Raw genomic sequence first — 19,038 nt, forward strand, 5'->3', positions numbered from 1 at the left:
AGTTAAGACTAGCCTGGACTACATAGTGAGAACACGTCTCAACTGAAAAAAAAAAAATCAACAACAAGAAAGAAAGATGAACAAAAAAGAAGATGAATATTTTGACTGGATTTCTGAAACAACAAATACCAGTAACTTGGATTCTTTTCTTTTTTGGTGAGATACATTCTGAAGACATGAGAGATCTGGATTTGGAAACTTTATCAGTAGAAGTAGAGGAACACTCTAGGCATTTTATTCAGAAAGGGAATTAATACAGTGAAGTAGGAGCTCACAGGACCTTGGTCAAGTTGGGCAGAAGAGTGAAGGTCAAAGAGGATGCTGCTGGCTTCCTGGAATTCTGCAAAGTAGGACTCATAGAGAAGCTTTCTGGAAGATCATAAGCCTGTAGGCATCCCAGAGGGTTCGCTGCTGTTGGTCGAAACAGTTTGTAGCAGCAACACGAGTCATCATTAGGCAGTAACAGGAAGACACTGGGGTATCCACATATTGCCATCTGCTGATAGCTGTGAGCCTGTCTGTAGTGCTTGGGACAAAAAACTGCCTGCTGTGTCTCTTCTACCTTCCACATTTCATAAGAGTAACATGCAGTAGCCAGATAGAATCAGAGAGCTGCTGGAAAGGGTGTCTTGGAAAATGTAATTTCCAAATTTCTAGCCTGGCAGCCCTGTGGATTTCTGAGTCCAGAAGTGAAACTGGGACAATGGAGAAGATATTCTGATGTGGCAGGGGGCTCATTTATTAAAGTGTTCTTTAATAGCTCTGGTCTTGAAAAGGGACCTTCTCGGTGATGCTGTATTGACAAAATAACCTTAAGATTCTTTGAGCTAACTGATTTCCATATCTTAGAGACTAAGAGGCTAAGGTTGTGTAATGTGTGTCACGGTGGAGATGCTGCTGAACATCTCACAGTCTACGTGAAGCTCACCGTAACAAACAGACCTCTTTCTCAGAGACTGTAGAGGGTAGGGATGCATGCTGAGTGGGTTAAAGATTCCTGTTGCCTAACCTGCCAAACAAACCTCCTTTACACAAAAATATTGAGGAACTGGAACTGAGGATGGTACTACAGGTATAACTTCACTTGCTACTCACTTGTTTGATTTTATCTCATGAGGTTCTCCCTTAGTATTTTTTATTTCCAATTTTCAATTATTAATTTTATCTTAAAGAATAAACTTAATAAACTTTAAAATGTATTGTTGCTAGTAAAAAAAAAAATCCAAAAGCATTTTGCAGCCTATCTTTCAAAACATCATTGGAAAGGCTTTACAATATTTAGCCACGTGGATTTAACATTTGTGCATAAATCTCTGTCTCTGACTTCAGTTACCTCCTCAGGCTAGGTTTCTAGAATTGGGTTACTCATCCAGAACTAAGAATTAATTCGTTTACCAAATATTTGTGCTGGTTAACTACCACCAGGGGGAGATGAGACTTCCCATTCTCTGCCACTTTGTGAACACTGAGATAAAACTGCTTATTTCAAAACAAAACAAAACAACTTTTTTTTGGAGGTCATTATTATTTTGTCACTGCATATTTTTGCATTTCTTTGGCCTTACTAATGAGGTTGAATTGTGTGATTTTATTTAAATGCTGCATATATCTTTAAAGTTGTATAGGTACTAGAAGTTTAAAGTACAAAATTAAAAATAAAATGACATATGGTGAAAAACAAGACTCTTCTCTTCTTCTGCTCTAGCCAGTTACCTCTCACAGTCAAAAATAGTTACCTATTCTTAGTACATACCGAAGAGATGTTGCACATATATGTAAGGAAAATAGGTAAATGTTCATATCACATATATACACACATAAATTTATAATTTTCAGAAAGAAGGAATATTATGAATGCCATTATGATATTAAAAAAATAAACTGTCAACTTAAATTACAGAACTTTCCATATATTAGCACAAAGGGATATTCACCTGTTTATGCATGTGCTATGATATATTTAACCAGCCCATGATTGAAGGCTATTTTTAGTTATTTTTGGTTGTTACCAACCATGCTGTCATCAGTAACTCCATATGCATGGAGTTTAAAATAGTGCACGCCGGCCGGGGATTTAGCTCAGCAGTTTGGTGGCCTGCCTTGCAAGCGCAAGGACCCGAGTTCAATCCCCAGTACCAATAAATAAATAAATAAATAAATAAAATAGTACACGCACATTTCTAGAATAAATTCCTAGGATTAGAAATGCTTAAGTGTGGGTGCCATTATAGTTTAGGTCTAGAATGTCCTTCAAAGTCTCATGTGTTCACAGGTGGAGCTTTTGGAAAGTGATTCGATAATGGAGGTGCTACGCTTATCACTGGGTTGATCTGCTGATTAATTCATAGATAAATGAGTTGTGAGGATAAGGGGCCTGGTTTGAAGAAGTGGGTCACTGGGGGCACAACTTTGGGGATAATCTCCCTCTCTGGCTCTTCCCTGCCCTCTCTGCTTCCTGGCTGCCACGAGGTGGGCAGCTTTCCTCTACAATGCCCTTCTACCATGATGTTTCTGCCTTGGAGTCCACTGACAATAGACTGAATACCCCAAATTATGAACTAAATTAAATCTCTCTTCCTTTAAAGTGGGGATATTGGATATTGTGTTCAGCAGTGGAAAAGACGACTGATACTGGTGTTATAGTTTGAATGGGAATGACCACAAAGACTCAGGCGTTAAGACTTGGTTCCTAGTGTGGCTCTATTAAAACATAGTAATTAGTGTCTTTAAGGGGTGATCCCTGGTCAAAGGTCTTTGGTCACTGAGGGTATTTTTATAGGGGATTATGGGTTGCAGTTCACCAGGCTGCACTAGGCAGTCCCAGCATGGGAGGTATGCAGGGGTGGGAGATGAGGAGAGGGACAGGAACAGTTTCTATAGAAATCTATAGCAGTGAACCTCACACCAACCTACCTAGGGTTTGTTGGTGGGGGCTCCAGGTGGCCTTGGTACTGGAGAAAAACCTTCGTATGGCTTTGGGAAAAAAACAGCCTGGCTCCCCTGAGGTGTAGTCAGAGCCCACAGGATATGGCCACCACAACCCTCAGGAGAAAAGGAAGCCTTAAGGCCTGAAGCAGTGAATCCTCTTCTGTGAGGAGAGGCTGATATGCAGGAGTCTGGGGAAGGAATGGATTTAGGCCGCACAGAGGATTTTGGTTGCCCATGACATTCTGCCTCATCTGGCAATTTCAGCCTTAAAAAAGATCACACTTGAAAATTCACTCTGAAGTTGGCCCTGCATGCCCTCCAAAAACTCAGCATTGGACAGCAGGATATGGTTTCAGAGAATATTTAGGCTGCAAAGAAAACATCTATATGAATAAATGAATAAACATAAAGTGCAGAGAGAGGACATTTGCCAGAGGGGACTCTTGAGAGCTGCATTCTCATCTCCCCTTCGACCTTTAAGGACAAACACATCCACATACCAGTACTGAGCTCAAGTGACAGATATTCTTAAACCTAGGGGCCTGTGACCACTTAGTCTGGTAACGTGATGTCAGGCTGGAAATGGTGGCACACACTTGTAGTCCTACTGACTTCGGAGGCTAAGGCAGAAGACAGAAGAATCTCAAAATGAGGCCACTCTGGGCAATTTAGCAAGACCCTGTCTCAAAAGTAAAATAAAGAAGGATGTGGGTAAAACTCAGTGGCAGCATACCTCTAGATTTGAGCCCCAGTACCATATAAGGAGAGAGGGAAAATCTTCAAAATTACTCAGCTGTTACCTTGAGAGAGTTGTTTAGCCTGTCTATGCCTTGGAAGGTGAGACAAAAACAGTACCTACAGCAGGAAATATGAGTTAGGTTTAAGTGAGTATCTGTCTATCTATTTATCTATCTATCTATGTATCTATCTATCTTTCTACCATCTAGCTATCTCTCATCTTACAACACCATGAGGCATAATGTTAACACTTTCAATTAATGTTATTATTATGCTATATTATATTCATGTTAGCAATTATTACCCATGTCAGTTAGTTATTAGGATGTTTCTCATCATTACCCGTCCTAGCTTACCACCCCTGCTGCAGTGTTACAGGTGCTGTTGCAACCCTTGGTCTCCCTGTCACAAACCTCAGCATCCTCAGTTTACTTGGCATCACTTTCCAACACCAGCTGTTCTGAAGCATAGATCTTCTCTAATGATTTCCTCTTATTTTATGAATTCTCACATCTAAACTCCTCTGCCTGACACCCTCTACTATGGAGACACACAGAGGAATGCACACATACTTAGGCCCATGCACACATTACACAGAGTTGGTTTGTGTTTTATCTGAATGATAACTTGCCATGCAGGACACTTTCCCTCTAAGTTCCCATGTGTTTAGGTATTGAGCTAGAGCTTTCTTTTTAGCAATGTCTTCCTGACACAGAACTTCCTTGTTTTACTCAGGGATATTCCCTGTTCTGCAAGAGGTCTGGGTTTTAGGGAAGTTGCACCAGCTCTCTGGCCCCAGAGGGTGGGTTTCTATTTGTGTCTACTTCATTGCCCTAGTGATATCCTGCTCGGCTGTTAACATTGGAGTCAGGTTGATGGAGGTTACATGGAGAGTGCTGGGACTCTCCACTCTTATGTGCTAAGTTTCTACTCCCAGGCTCTGGATATGGCAGGAATCATCATTCTGACCAGTGCAATGGGAAGACTTCCAGAAAAGGTTTCTTTGCTTTTAAAACGTGACACAAAGAAGAGATAGCTTCCCTTTCTGCCTCTGGACTTGTTGCAACTGGACATACTCCTGAAGCTGCCTTGTGTATACTGGAGGCTGCGTGAGGACCATGGCAAGGCACAGAGGGGAGAAGGCAAAGGCAGAAGGTCTGGCTGCTGCAGGATGAAAAGGGCTGCCTGACCTTGGGGCTCTTGTCTGTGGAATGTCTCCCTGGCCTTGAAGTGGTCATGGGACTTCCTGTCCCTGCTGGGCACTTCCTACCTGATGCAGATTCTCTATTGTAGTTTTGTTTTCTCTGTAGCCCAGCTGTCTTTGGTGGCTCAATGTGACTGCTACTAAGTGTGAGGGATTCTTCTCACACTCTGATGGCTGGGACTCTGCAACATACGTTTTTGCTGTGTCTCTCTACTGTTATAGGATTTCAATGCTAGGTTGTGAGAAGCTATACCCTAGACAGTTTATTAAGATTTTTCGCTCTAATTCTCATCATGTCCTCCTCCTTTGCATCTGCATAAGCAAATCTGCACTTGCCCTTCATTCATCAGATCAGGACCTATGGCCTCTGAGAAAGCCCTCCCTTCCTATCCCCAGAAGGAATTGAACCTCTCTGTGTGCACTATCATTTCCTGAGGAATACTTTTTTTTATTGTATAGCATCATTTATTGGGCCAAACACTGTAAGAGAGTTTTTATATATATATACATCTCATTTAATCTCCATGGCAACCAGTTCACCTGGTGTTCTTACTGACATTTTACATCTCAGGAGACTGAAGCATAGAAAGGTTAAGTGGATTTCCCCAAATTGGACAGCTAGTACATGGCAGAGGTTGTATTTGATACTACATCTGTGTCACTCCAAAGCTTTACTCTTAACACCGAGCTGTGTATGGCACCAAGCAATCAATGCACATAGTGTCCCTCAGGAGCTGCTGGAAGGTGGGGATTGCATTGAATCCACTCTCAGTCACCTGAACTACTCGCAGCCTGTGGCACGTTGGTGACTTATGGAATAGGAATGTTGATCTCAGACAGATTCTGGAGGAGTGTTTTGGGATTAATATCTATGGAAAGAAGGGAAGAGCACTTTAAAAACATTTTGTCAGATTCTGCGTTTAGTCTATTTAGGATCCATCTGCCTCAGGGCCTGTTACATTGATTGTGTTTTCTTATTTTCTGTATTATTGATGCCGTAGTATTTGGGGCCTTTTCCGACCCAGAGAAAGACTACCTCTCCCAGGGCTAACCAGTTCCTAGAGAGAGTAACTGTTTATCTGTGAACATTCCATTCAAATGTAAGACAATCAGTCTCAAGTTTATCGCCTTAACAACCTTTCCATCTAACTCATGTACAAGTTAATATTCACTTTGCTGTAAATCATCCCAGGAAAATGTACCAGACAACTAAAGACTAGCTCTGTATCCCAAAGTCAGTGGAATTATTCAAGCAAACCAATCATAAGATGTCCTGCCTTGTCTTCCCCAGGGGGTCCCCAGTAAAGCCTGGGAGTTGGTTTTCCCAGACTTATATCTGGCCCAGGTGCTTTCTGGAGGCCACATCTGCTTTTCTGGTGTGTGGTATCTCCCAGGCTAAGCGGAGGCTGCCGCCTGTGGGGCCAGGGTTGGCTATGCTCAATCTCCTTGAAACAGGGTTGACAAAATGCAGCCTGAAGAGGGAGTTGGCACCCTCCTGTTCAGTAGAGGTGATAGGACAGCAATGAATAGGTTTTCTGGGGTCAGAAACGGAGGCCCTGCTCAAATCCGTCAGATTCTGTGAAGCCAGACAAAGGGCCAGATGTTCAGAGTGAGTCCATTCTTCTGTACAATAGTCTATGCTTTTACTCTGAAGTTTGCATCCTCTAAAGATATTATATTCAGCTTCAAATTACTCTTTTTCACAGCAGCTGTCAAACCAAGCCCCAGAGTGAGGCCAGCAGTCACACTGTACGGTGGAAAGACAAATATCTTCCTTGTTAAACTGTGAGGTTGGAGGGCTTCCTGGAACCAGAGATAGCTTACAGAAGTATCAACACAGACAGAAATCCAAGCAGGGGTCCATGGGCTCATCCTGGAAGATAGAAGCAGCCATCTGTGACACAATATGGAGAGTTGTGATCAGGAACCCAAAAGGAGACAGAGCAGGCCATAGTCAGGGAACCAGGATGAGACAGCATGAGCAGCAACTGGCTGCAGCTCTCACTGGGGCCCATCTATAACACTGGTGGCAAAAGGGCCATTGGTTTGCAGTGGGACAGGGCACCAGCCTTACCATCAGGAGGAAAGGACAGTTGGAGGACAGGCAGCATTGTCCTCTGCCTTTGGAAATGACCTTCATGTTACTACCTCACACTCAAGACACATCAGAGGACTTTGTGTTCTATGGAAGTCACCGTGCCCTTGGTGTGGTGTCAAAGCTAAGACTTGGATGTCATCTGCTCTCAACAATCCAAAAGTGGGAGAGTAAACATCCAGACTCATTTGTTGGGGGAATCTATACAATATTTTCATACTAGAGACTTCCAGACATATAAAGAAGTAAAAAATACAATAACGTCCAGGAACACATTGCTCGTTTTAATATCCACATTATGCCAAAAGTTGTTCCTTCTCAATGCCCAGATACTGGCTTCCTACCACTTCAGCTGTAGTGTAGGGCATCTCACAGTGATAAGGATTTTAGAAAATAAGTGCAATCACAAGTGATAATTAATAATTCCTTAGTTTCATCAAATATTCAGTGAGTGTTCACATTTTTCCTGATTATCCTATAAATATGTGTGTCTCGGAGTAGTTTTTTTTTTGTATTAACTCATAGTATTTTTATTTGTGTTTTTTTATTGTACCTGTATATTCATACATCTCTTTTACAAGATTTGATTACTACTGCAGATGCTGTCTTGTTCCTAGTATTTTAGCATTTTCTATGAACTTTTCCCTCCCCAAGTAGAAGAGAAGCTTTTGAAATTATGTACTGAATTATTGGATTCTATTATACAACACTCTATATACACATCAAAAAGTCTCTTAGATATTATAAATAATTTCATAGTAGATATCTTTGTATATGTATATTTTCTGTTTAACATTATGACTAGAGTACATTTGTAGAAGGATTAACACATCAAATAATATGGACATTAAATCTTTCATGTATACAAACATGACTTTATACTATTGGAAAACTGTAGTATAATTTGAGTACTTTCATATCTTGGATAATTAAGACAATCCAGGTATTTTATACAATGGTAATGATAATACATCTTTATTCAAATCACTGACTGAAAGCTCAAGTTTCTCAGGCTAATAAAGCATATTGCTAAATACATTTTCAAAAATCGGCACCAAGCAAATTCCCTCATAAATGACAGCTTCTATGTACATGTGCTAATCATACTGCTTAGATTCTTTTTTTTCCTCATTTAGTTTATTGGTACATTTTAGGTATACAGTACAACTACATTCATTATTGGGATCTTGTACCTTTACATGACAGCAAGTAAATATATGAAAAAAATGTTCCACATCACTGGTCATTTGAGAGATGCAGATGAAAACAACACTGAGATTCCACCTCACCCCACAAAGAATGGCTGCTATCAAGAAATCAACCAATAACAAATGTTGGTGGGGTTGTGGGGAGAAAGGAACCCTTCTCCATTGTTGGTGGGAGTGCAGACTGGCGCAACCACTGTGGAAATCAATATGGAGATACCTCAAAGAGCTGGGACTAGAGGTTGCATTAGAGCCAGCCATCCCTCTCCTGGGTATCTTTCAAAAAGAACTAAAAGAATCATATCACAGAGATATATGTACACCTATGTTTATAGCTGCACAGTTTGTAATAGCTAAAACTTGGAAACAGTCCACTTTACCCATCAGTTGGAAACTGGATAAAGAAGATGTGGCTTTTCTATAAAATGGAATATTACTCAGCCATAAAGAATGAGAAATTAGATTCATTTATAGGAAAATGTATACATATTGAGGATATACTCCTAAGTGTAAATAAATAAGTCACACGTGTAAATACCGAATAGTTTCTCTGGTGTGAATAAACTATAATAGTTCATAAGATCCTAATGAGATAACTGACATTGTGAAATAGGAAGAAAGGTGCTAAAGGTATAGGGAAAGTAGGAAGGGTAGGGGAAAGGTAGTAAGGGAAAAGAAAAAAATATGAGAAAATGAAAAATGGAAATGAAGTGTTTGTAGATGGGGAGGGGAGGGGAGGTAAAAGAAAGGCCAGGACAAGGGGAAAAAATTGGAGTAGTTTTTGAATCAAGACTCAAACAAGATCATTAGGTTTTACTGCAGGCTGATGCTGTAGCAGAAGTGTAGACAGAGGGCCTGGGAATGAATTGCCCTTGCAGAAGGAGCATGGCCAGGGCTCCTCTGGCTTTTCCTCCACGGTGTCCATAGTGCTCGGAGGACTGGCTTTGGAATCCCTGCAGCATGAAGCTTAGCAGGTTAACCCTTCCATGTCTTGGTTCCTCATCTGCCTAATTCACAAGGTTGCTGTGAATATTCAATACAGTGCTTAGCACAAAGGCCAACTTGCAGCAAGTGCTCAATGACTATATATAACTATAGTAAAAACCAAGAAGGAGACATGTAATTTAGATTTTCAAGCATGTGAGCCTTATTCAGGGGAAGAGGAAGCAATGCACATTTTCTGACAGAGACAACAAACAGTTTTCCTTAACTACTAGAAAGTCCAGCGGTTCCACTTCTGGGTGTGTATAACCTAAGGAAATGAAAACCTAGTGTACTGGGCACACAGTGGGAAGGTCCAGGGTGGAGTCACAGGACGTGAGATGGGAGAGGTGGGCTGTGGCCAGACCTTCACCAAGGGTCTTGTGTGCAGCACTAAAGTGTGAGGACTTAGTCGAGTGGGCACAGGGCTGAGCAATGGTGAACAAAGAATTTGGCATTGGATTCCAATGGTGATGGTGTGGAGGGTCGACTCTGGGCAGGCAGCCTGGGAGGAAGTCCTAGCAAGAGACCTGTGAGAGTCTGACAGTGTCCTGAACTTACCGAGAGGAGTGGAGAAGGCACTCTGGGCGGCAGTCTGGGCAGGATTTATTGGAAATGTATGCACTTATATGGAGAAAAGGGGGATCTAAGAAGCACTCCAGAGTTTCTGGCTTGGCCACCAGGTAGGACAGGATGCTGCTAATTGAGATTTCACACCCAGGAGTCTGTGCACATCTCCCCGATGAGGCTAAGGAGTTCAGCTTGTGATGTGTGCAACCAGAGATGTGTGCAGAACACCCCAGGACTGTGTCTACACCTTCAAGTGCTCAAGGAGTCACTGAGAAGGAAAGCTGAGAAGGAAGGAAGCTGTGTCAGGGGTGTTTCTCCAACTTGCTCCAGATTCTGCTAGAAAATCCGATGGCGCCTTGCACTGGAAAGATTCCAGGAGGGGCTGTTGGCCTTTTCAAAGGCCAGATCATAAATGCAGTGTTGATGGCAAGTGAATAAAATCCAGACTCATTTATTTAAAATGTTTCTGCTCACTGGAGAATGTGGTTTTGACAGAGACAAAGGACTTTGAAAACTTTTTTTTTCTCCCTGTACTGGAGATTGAAACCAGCACCTTTACACTGAGCTACATCTCCAGCCCCTTTTAAACATATTTTTTATTTTGAGATAGGGTCTAACTAAGTTACCTGAGCTGAGCTTGAACTTGCAATCCTTCTGTCTCGGTCTCCAGGCATGCTGGAATTCCAGGTGTGCCCCACCATGCCCAGCAGCTGTACCTATTTAACACCCCCCCGTCCCGTGAACGAATGTCCAGTGAGGCTGATTGGACAGCCCATCATTCTGTGCTGCCTTCCTACATTCTCCCAATCCCCATCTTCTGCTTAGATCAAAGTGGTTTGACATAGCCAGGGGTGTGGCTCAGTGATACCACACCTGCCTGGCAAGTACAAGGTCCTGAGTTCAATCCCTGGGACCGGAAAACAAAAAAAGTGGTTGGACATAAAGCAAAATATTTTTCTTGGGATAAGGACTAATTTTGTAAATGGTGCCCATGTTCAAATGTAGCAGGTTTATTTTTAGAAGGCTGTATCTCCCTGTCCTTAACGGCTGGCTAGACACTCAATCAGGGCAGTTTATGAGCAGATGGCACCTTGCGATGGTGGTGCTGAGAGAAATGGGTTAGGAGACTGTGGCAAATTCTTCTTGTTGTGAACCCAACGGCCATGTTCCCTTTGTCTTTGATGTATGACCTTCATTTTACTCAGTCCTTGGCCTGTGTATTGGGGTTCTTCTGTTGTCTTTGCCAGAGAGAGATCAGTTTAGGGGTAATTTACAAAATGATTTCTAATTCCTTGACATTGACCCCATTAATTGGTATAGCGTTTATACACTTCCCTTAAACCTGAGGGTCTGTGACCACATAGACTAGTAAACTGTGTGGACTCTAGCTGGGCATAGAGGCACACACTTGTAATCCTATCACTCAGGAGGCTGAGGCAGGAGGATCCCAAGTTTGAGGCCAGCCTGAGCAATTTAGAGATCTTGTTTCAAAAATAAAATGAATAATAGGCTAGGGATATAGCTTGGTGGCAGAGCACTCCTAGGGCTGAGCCCTAGCACACATAAAATATTGTGACACCTGGGAATCTTTTACTGAAGAGACTGTCTTTTCCCCATCATGTGTCCTGGCTCTTTTTGTTGAAAATGAAATGAGTGTAAGTGAATGGATTTATTTCTGGGCTCTGGGCTGTTATGCTGTTCTATGTTTATCCTTATAACTCTAACAGGCTGCTTTGCTCACTAGAGCTTTGTAATACATTTTGAAGTCAGATAGTGTGCTGCTTCTAGCTTGCTTGTTTTTGTGTGCAGGGCTACTGGAGATTGAACTCTGCTCCTTGCACTTGTGAGGCAGGCGGAGGAACCACTGAGCTAAATCTGGACCCAAACTTGCTTCTTTTTTTTTTTTTTTTAAACTTAAGACTTTTGGCTACTTGGAGGCTTTGTGATTCCATATGAACTTTAGGATTGTTTTTCTAGTTGTGTGGACAATGATACTGGAAATTTATAGGTATAGTACTGAATCTGTAGATCACTTTGGGTAAAATGAACATTTTCAACAATTTTAATTCTTTGAAGGCATGGATATAAGAGAAATTTTCATTTATTTGTGTATGCTTTAATATCTTTCAACATTTTAGTACTTTGTACACACAACTTTCACTTATCTGGTTAGCTTTATTCCCAGGCATTTTGTTTTTTGTAACTATTATAGAAGGAAATCATGTTTTTCTAAATCTTCTTCAGGTAGTTTACTGTTAGTATATAGAAAATCTATAATGCTTGTGTGATTTCGTATCTGCAGTGTACTATTTTGGAAAGTTTAAGATAGGTGAACTCTATGATATAAGAATTGAATAAAAAGGAATAGTAGAAGCTGTGCATGGCAGAGGAACAGGTTTGATGAGGATTCTGGCCTGATCTGTGGGTACAAACTATACTTTGTGTGTAAGGGCATGGCTACATGATGCTCAAAATGATATTTTCCTAGAAACTTTTGGGCTTTTTTCTTTATTCTTCCTTTCTTCCCCTCATCCATTTTCTCTCTTTCTAAGTAGTTTTTTAAAATTTTTATTTTGAAGTGAATTTGGTACTTACAAGGTAGTATAGATTATATAATGTGTGCTATGTGATCATCATCCAGTTTAAGTATTAAAACTAGCTTGAGTGAAGATACCTGGGGGTTTTCCTTTGTATATTAAAATTTCAGTCCTCAGAATATCTAGATTTATTTTGATCTAGATTTTTTTATATTATGAAAAAGATTTCATAACAAAATAAGAAGAATAACAATAGTTAATATACTGTGTATCTTTAGCTTCAAAGTAGTTACTCAGAGTATAAGACATAAACCAAAAAGATTCTTATAAAGAAGAAACAGATAACGCAAACCTTTTTTTCCAACAAACTAAGAAAAATTAGTAGTATAGAAACAAGGTAGCATATGTATTAAAATATTTTTGAAACCACTATTGTATTTTCTCTGATGCTTTTCTAGGGGTTGAACGTGGTTTTCATCCCCAAATGTTCATGGGCTAGGACCCTCATTCGCAGTGTAAGGGCGACACTGACAGATGCTGGGACCCATGAGAGTGGGCAAGGGGAAGGGTCAGGGTAGCTGGGGCATGATTGCCCTAGTTAGGGAGTAATACTGGTCTCACAGAGTGGATCAGATCCCCCCAAAGCAGCTTACTACAAAAGAGTGGCCCTGACCTCCCCAGTTTCTTTCTTCTTCTCTTGCCATGTGACCTCTCCCTCTTGCACATACTCCTCCTGCATGTGGTGCCATCTAACATGAACCCTTGCCGGACACTAATGCCCACGTTTAATCTAGGGCTTCCCAAACCACGAGCCCAAGCTAACCTTTTTCCTTAATACAACATCGGGAATCTTATTAGAGCAACATAAAATGGGCAAAGACACCCTCCTCAAATGTGAACTGAATACTCCCAACATGCTTGTTGGGTCCTAAGAAATATTCTCTTCTCAAAGCATCATTTAAGTGTTTTAATTCAGGGGCCTGTAAAACTGGGTCTGGTCTATTGTGCCACCTAAATACTCAGCCATTTAATTCCCAGAGCCGGATTTCTGTTTCAGGGGTGGTGCAGATGACAGGCAGAGATACAACTTACAAGCACTGCTCAGGACCTCTGGGACATAGTCAGGATTTTGAATTACTCAAGAAACATCCCAAATTCCATATCCATGGGATTAGAGGACTGCAAAGTTCTAAATAAAACTGGGTCTTTGCAAATTCTATACTACCTTTCCTAGGAATTATCCAGAGGACCCGCCCCCCCGCTTTTTTTTAGTGAGCAAACAGCCAACACATATCTAGTAGAATGGAATCATAGACATCTGGAAAGAGCTGTGGCTAGTTGTGATTGGGGTTTTGTATTAATATGGCTATAATCTCTGAAAATGCCTCTTGAAACAAATCACTGTAAACATGTGTGCTTGTTTTCTTCCTTCTCTTCTTTCTTTCTTTCTTCTCACTGTCTTTTCTCCCTCCCTCCCTCCTCCCTCCCTCCCTTCCTTCCTTCTCCCCTCCCTTCCCCCCCTCTATCTCCCTTTCTCTCCCTCTCTATCTTCCTACAGGGTCTCAGTATATAGTCCAGGTCAGCCTCGAATTTGCTCACAGCCCAGGCTGACCTCAGACTCGTGATCCTTTTGCCTCGGCTTCCTGAGTGCTGGGACTGCAAGTCTGTGCAACTACACACTCTGCAGGTTCTTAAAATCAATATTGTGCAACCTTTATATACTAATGGATTCTTCTGATGCTCTCTGAAATCCTTGCTGAAAAACCCTTCAGGAACTCAGAGTTAAGGGGTCTGTTGTCTGCAGTGCTCCAACACAGAGAACATAAAGTCATGGGCGATAATGTGCTCCACAGCTAAGAGCCAGGGGAAAGAAGCTCTGAGCATTGCCTTTTGGCCAGTGTGCTCTTCAGTAACTCTGGATGGTTCCACAGCTTGGGGCCTTGTGGCTTATTGTTGCAGGCTTGGCTTTCATGTATCTTGCCTCTGCTCTTAAGGTTGTGTCATGCCCTTCTGACTTCTATCAGGCTGCTTGTAAGGTTCCTGTAACATAAACCTTGCTTCTCCTGGAGCAAATACAGCGTCCTCCCCTCAGCACCCCGATCCCTGGGCCCAAGCATGGATCTAACCAAGGGGAAGACATCACGCCTTATAACGATGCACTTGGGGTGTGGGACTGGAACAGTGCCACTGGAGGACTCAACCCTGACAGTGTGGGGAGGGCCCCTGCAGGACAAGCCCACTGATCCTTGGGGAACCATCCACGTGTCCTTTCCAGCCTTTCTGGCTGTGAAATGGGCCTCCCTGAGCCAGCACTTCTGAAACTTCAAGTGAGTGGCTTTTCTTAAAACTACGCCTGCATTTTCCTGAGGCTCTGCCAACTGTGTAGTGCTGAAGTCCTAAAAGCTTTTTGAGTACCAGTTCTGGGCATTTAGCTTTGCTTTCCATCCTTTGTAAACAGCAATGGAAGTAGAGTGTACTTTAAGGACAAAATATGGAGAAATCCTTTGAGATTTGAGGCCCTTTCAAGTGCTAGGGTGGGCTCTGGGCAGAGACATCTATGCTGTTAAGAGTCATTAGTCATGTGCCCCATGGCTCTCATGGCTGAGGGCTCCTGCTGCTCAGGTTTCCGCCTAACTGGCTGCTGCCTATGGCCCCAAATGTCTCCTTACCTCCTCTAACCCCCACTTTCCTGTGAATTTAGCAACATCCTGCACCTGTCCCTCTCCCATTTCTGGCTCTAGTTCGGGCAGCCTATCTTAGGTACTTTCCTGGTGTGGAAGGCCCACCAGGACAGGGCTTCCTATCTATCCTGTTCACTAGTGTAACAGTGCTTGGTACACATTGTTAATCCAAAGAAAGTGCCTGTCACAATCTGATAGAATGACCTGTTACTATTATTATTAGGAGTTGGTATATTTAGGAAGTCTCCAGATTTGGATTTTGGCTCAGTGTTATACTTGGAAGATTTTGAACTTCTTAAAAGTACCAGAAAGGATAATTATACCAGCTTCTTGACTGAGAATAGAGATTCCACCCCAGTCCATTTGAATGGGGAATCTGAGGTCCCCTCTAGTGCCCAAACCTGCTGCCAGCTCTGTGTCAGCAGAAAATAGAGCAGAAGATAGGTTGGCTGGGGCCTGGGTGAAATTCAGGAACATGCTTGGCAAAGCCCTGGCCAAGCAGTGTCCTTCTGGGAATGGTGCTGGCCTGGACATTCCTGTGTTTGTGGCCGTGGCCAAGACAGGTGTGGACCTTGGACAGAAGGTGAGGGGGCCTTTAAAGGAAGGCTGTTTTCATAGAAGATGGTCTTGAGAATTACACAGAGAGAAAGGGAGAGAGACAGGAAGACAGAGGAGAAGGAGGGCAGGGAGAAGAGGCAGGAGAGAAGCATTTGGCATCCCCTCTGCAGACTCCGTCTTCTCAACTCCAGAAAGGACCACTGATCAACCCCTTAACACATGCAGTCAGGGATGGGCGTGCATGAGAAGGTGCCAGGCAGGCAGAATCCCAGCTCCACTCCGTGTGCCTTCTGGGTTCCCTCAGTTCTATTTAGTGTGAAATCAAGGACTAACTGACCTTGAACACTGCATTTAAGTCCTTTTTATTTTTTCCTGCTATGCTGGAGAGGAGCCCGATGATAAGAAACTCAAACAGGGAAGTCATCTAGAAACTTTGAACCCACTGAGGGAAAATAATACAAATAACGAAGTGCCATATATGCCATATAAATTCATAAAGTATATTGCACATTTTAGAAATATATCGCCACACTATATATTCTAAATGTCACATAATGGGCTGAGTTTTCTGATACCCTGAATAGATCTTCCTGGCTGTCAAATATGTTTTAAAAATGAGTATCTTTTTAATGGCCTATAGTGGGTAACCTCAGCAAAACGAGAGAAAATTCATTATTTCTAGGTGCTAAGTGACTTCTACATCCAGAGGTGGTTAGGGAAAGTGAAAAAAAAAAGATAGTTCTTTCAGATTGTGGCTTAGAAAGGCCTGCAAAGGAAAGATGCCAGTGCAGGGCATTCTATAAATGGCCTGGATAGGAGGTGAAAACTATGCTAAATAATGGGAGGGAGGAGGAGAGGATGGGGAATCTCTATTGAGCCAGATGAATAGCTTGGGAAGTGAAATCCTGGCCAGTGCAAGCTGGGGATGCTGCTTAACATTCCAGCACCATGGTGCCTCCCAGGAGGGACAGGAAAGGATTTCCTGTCATTGCTGTAAGAATGGGAGGGAGGGCCAAGGGAGGGAATAAACTGTACTGGGAACTGACTGCAGGACAGATGCTTTATCTAGGTTATCTTATTTAATCCTGGAATCCTTGGGGGAGGGTAGCATTTTTATCTCTATTTTGCTGACAAAGAAACAGGCTCAGAGTTTAGAAATGGGCTAAAGGTCATGCTTCTCTGGCCTGGCACTGGGCTCTGCAAGATTCCAAACCCAGCCCCACTAGGCAAAGACTTGAGGCTGGTCCTTTTTGCATTTGCTGAGGCCTGGCTGGCTGAGCATGCCCTGAATTTTCCCCTAGAGACAGTAGCCAGATGATCTTCAAGAGCTCCTGTCCCTGCCATCCATTTATCACCAGCATCTGCAGCAACGGGAGAAGTTTAGCTAGGCAGGTTTTCCTCCACACTCCCAGACAGAAATGGAGTGGTCTGTGCATATCTTTTTCTCTTTGGCAAACTCGATTCCTTGTGCAAACACTTGGAGCTGCAAGTTCAAGGACCAAAGCAGAAGGGTGCAGATGACAGGGGCAGGCCAATTCTTTGCTTTTCTTCCTGGGCAGGAGGCTCCTGCTAGCTGTATCCCAGTAGTGAAATGCACATCAGTGAGACAGTGACATGCCATACCTGGCGAGTTGCTGGCCACTTCTGCTGATCTGAGAAGGCAGAGCCACTGGGGCATTGGAGTGGCTTCATCCCTAGGATTATAATGGAGAAACCAGAAGGCTGGGGATGGGGCAGCAACTAGACTCCTGCCCTCAGAGGCAAACTTAAGAGTCTAAGGGTCATCAATGACATAGGACTGCATGGTTTATGGAAGTTGAAGTTAGGTAGAAAGAGGAAGAAGAGGCAATAGGAATGAAGTGAGAGAAATACTGAAGCCGCCATGTTGGCATTTTTGGTTTCTTACCATGCTGAGCAAGATTTTGCTGTGGGAGATCAGAGTTAATTCACATGGGAAGGACAAGGTGGGTCCTCTCCCAGCACAGCAGGACCACAGGAGTTCCCACCCATGAAGGCCTCAGAGTCCAGTGTGACTTCCCAGAGGCAGAATTCCAAACCTCACAGTTTTCCATAGTTTTCCTGCCCAGAAGCCTACTTACTTCCCAACCTTTACCGCATGGCTTCTAGATAATTCAGACCTAAGATAGGTGAGACTAAAGATGAAAAGTCCCTTTGGTCTCATGAAAGGATTCCAGCCTTGTTCCAAATCCCAAAATCAGAAGTAAATCACAAATCTTGGTTCAGGTGAGTGGAACACCTCTTTACCTGAAAGTCTCATCCTTTCCTTGGGAAGGTTTTTTGCCAAGGACTACTGCTTCTCAAGACTGGGGTCCTGGTGCTAAACTCCTTTCCCACAGGGCCTGGTCTGAGGTCCAGAAGCCTCTGAGAGGCCCTTTACCCCTGCCCTTTTGCCTAGATTTGTCCTTAGCTCCTCCCCTTCCCCAGGTCAGGGGCACAGCTTGAGGAATAGAGTATGGAGAATAGATAGCTTGTTGGATACTGTTTCTCTACACTGAGATTCTGTTTGAGCAGAGTATTCCTGGTGCAGGTGGGTGCCATTGCCAATATCACCCCCATACACATTGTATCCCCATCAGTTCTTTGCTGCTCATTTTGCTGTGCTCTGCTATGGGAAAGAATGAAGCCTCACTTATAGTGAGTGTTACTGTTAATATTTATAGACTACACTTGGGTGCCTGGGACTTTTTAAAGCACCTTTTCTTATTTATTGAAGCCTCGGGACTGTGGTGGTTCCCATTTTATAAATGAGAAAACTGTCCAAGGTCATTGAGCTGAGGTCTGGTAGAGGCAAGATTCAAACCCCAGCCATCTTACACCATAGCCAGGACTTCTAAGGGGTCCATTGTTGCCCTGGACACCAGCCCTGCATAAATGCATCCTGGGCCAGGGGATGGAGCATGTAGCTCTCCTGGAGCTTGGATGGAAACTTTGATCCAGGGCCAAAGTGGAGCTTCCAAAACATAGGTTCTGGAGTGAGAATGACATGCTTTGGAGTTCTTAGCTTTGTAGCTTTGGGTTTTGGGTCAACTGATGTTTTTTGAGCCTCAGTTCACCCATCTATTAAATGGGCTTAAGAATTGCTACACTGGAGCTGCACAGGGAGCTCACCAGCACCCCAGGCCTCCTTTGGGGCAGACTGGTGAGGAGCACCCAGCTGAATGGGGAGCTTGCCAGGCCTCAGGACTTCATCACAGTAGATAGGTAAGGATGGCCCAGCAACATGGGCATCACTGTATCATCCCCCACCCACCCATGCTCTTGGGCCTCCTGGTTGTGCCAGTACCTGGATCCATACTGCAGAGGATCAGGTGGTCATAAAGGCCATTTTACTGCACTCCAGAAGATAGAACAGAAGTGAACAGCTGCAATAAAGGCACATCAGACCTCTGTGGTTGGTAAGTTGGGGGGATCACCACCTTCCAACAGAACTTGGACTATCTTCAGGGGAAGGCAGTGGAAACCTGTAGTAGAACCTTGCAGAGTTTAACCCTGCAGCAGGTCAGGGAGCTCAAACTCAGCA

Source organism: Fukomys damarensis, unplaced genomic scaffold (assembly GCF_012274545.1).
Source record: "Fukomys damarensis isolate Sample0158 unplaced genomic scaffold, DMR_v1.0_HiC HiC_scaffold_1, whole genome shotgun sequence".
Classification (NCBI taxonomy): domain Eukaryota; kingdom Metazoa; phylum Chordata; class Mammalia; order Rodentia; family Bathyergidae; genus Fukomys; species Fukomys damarensis.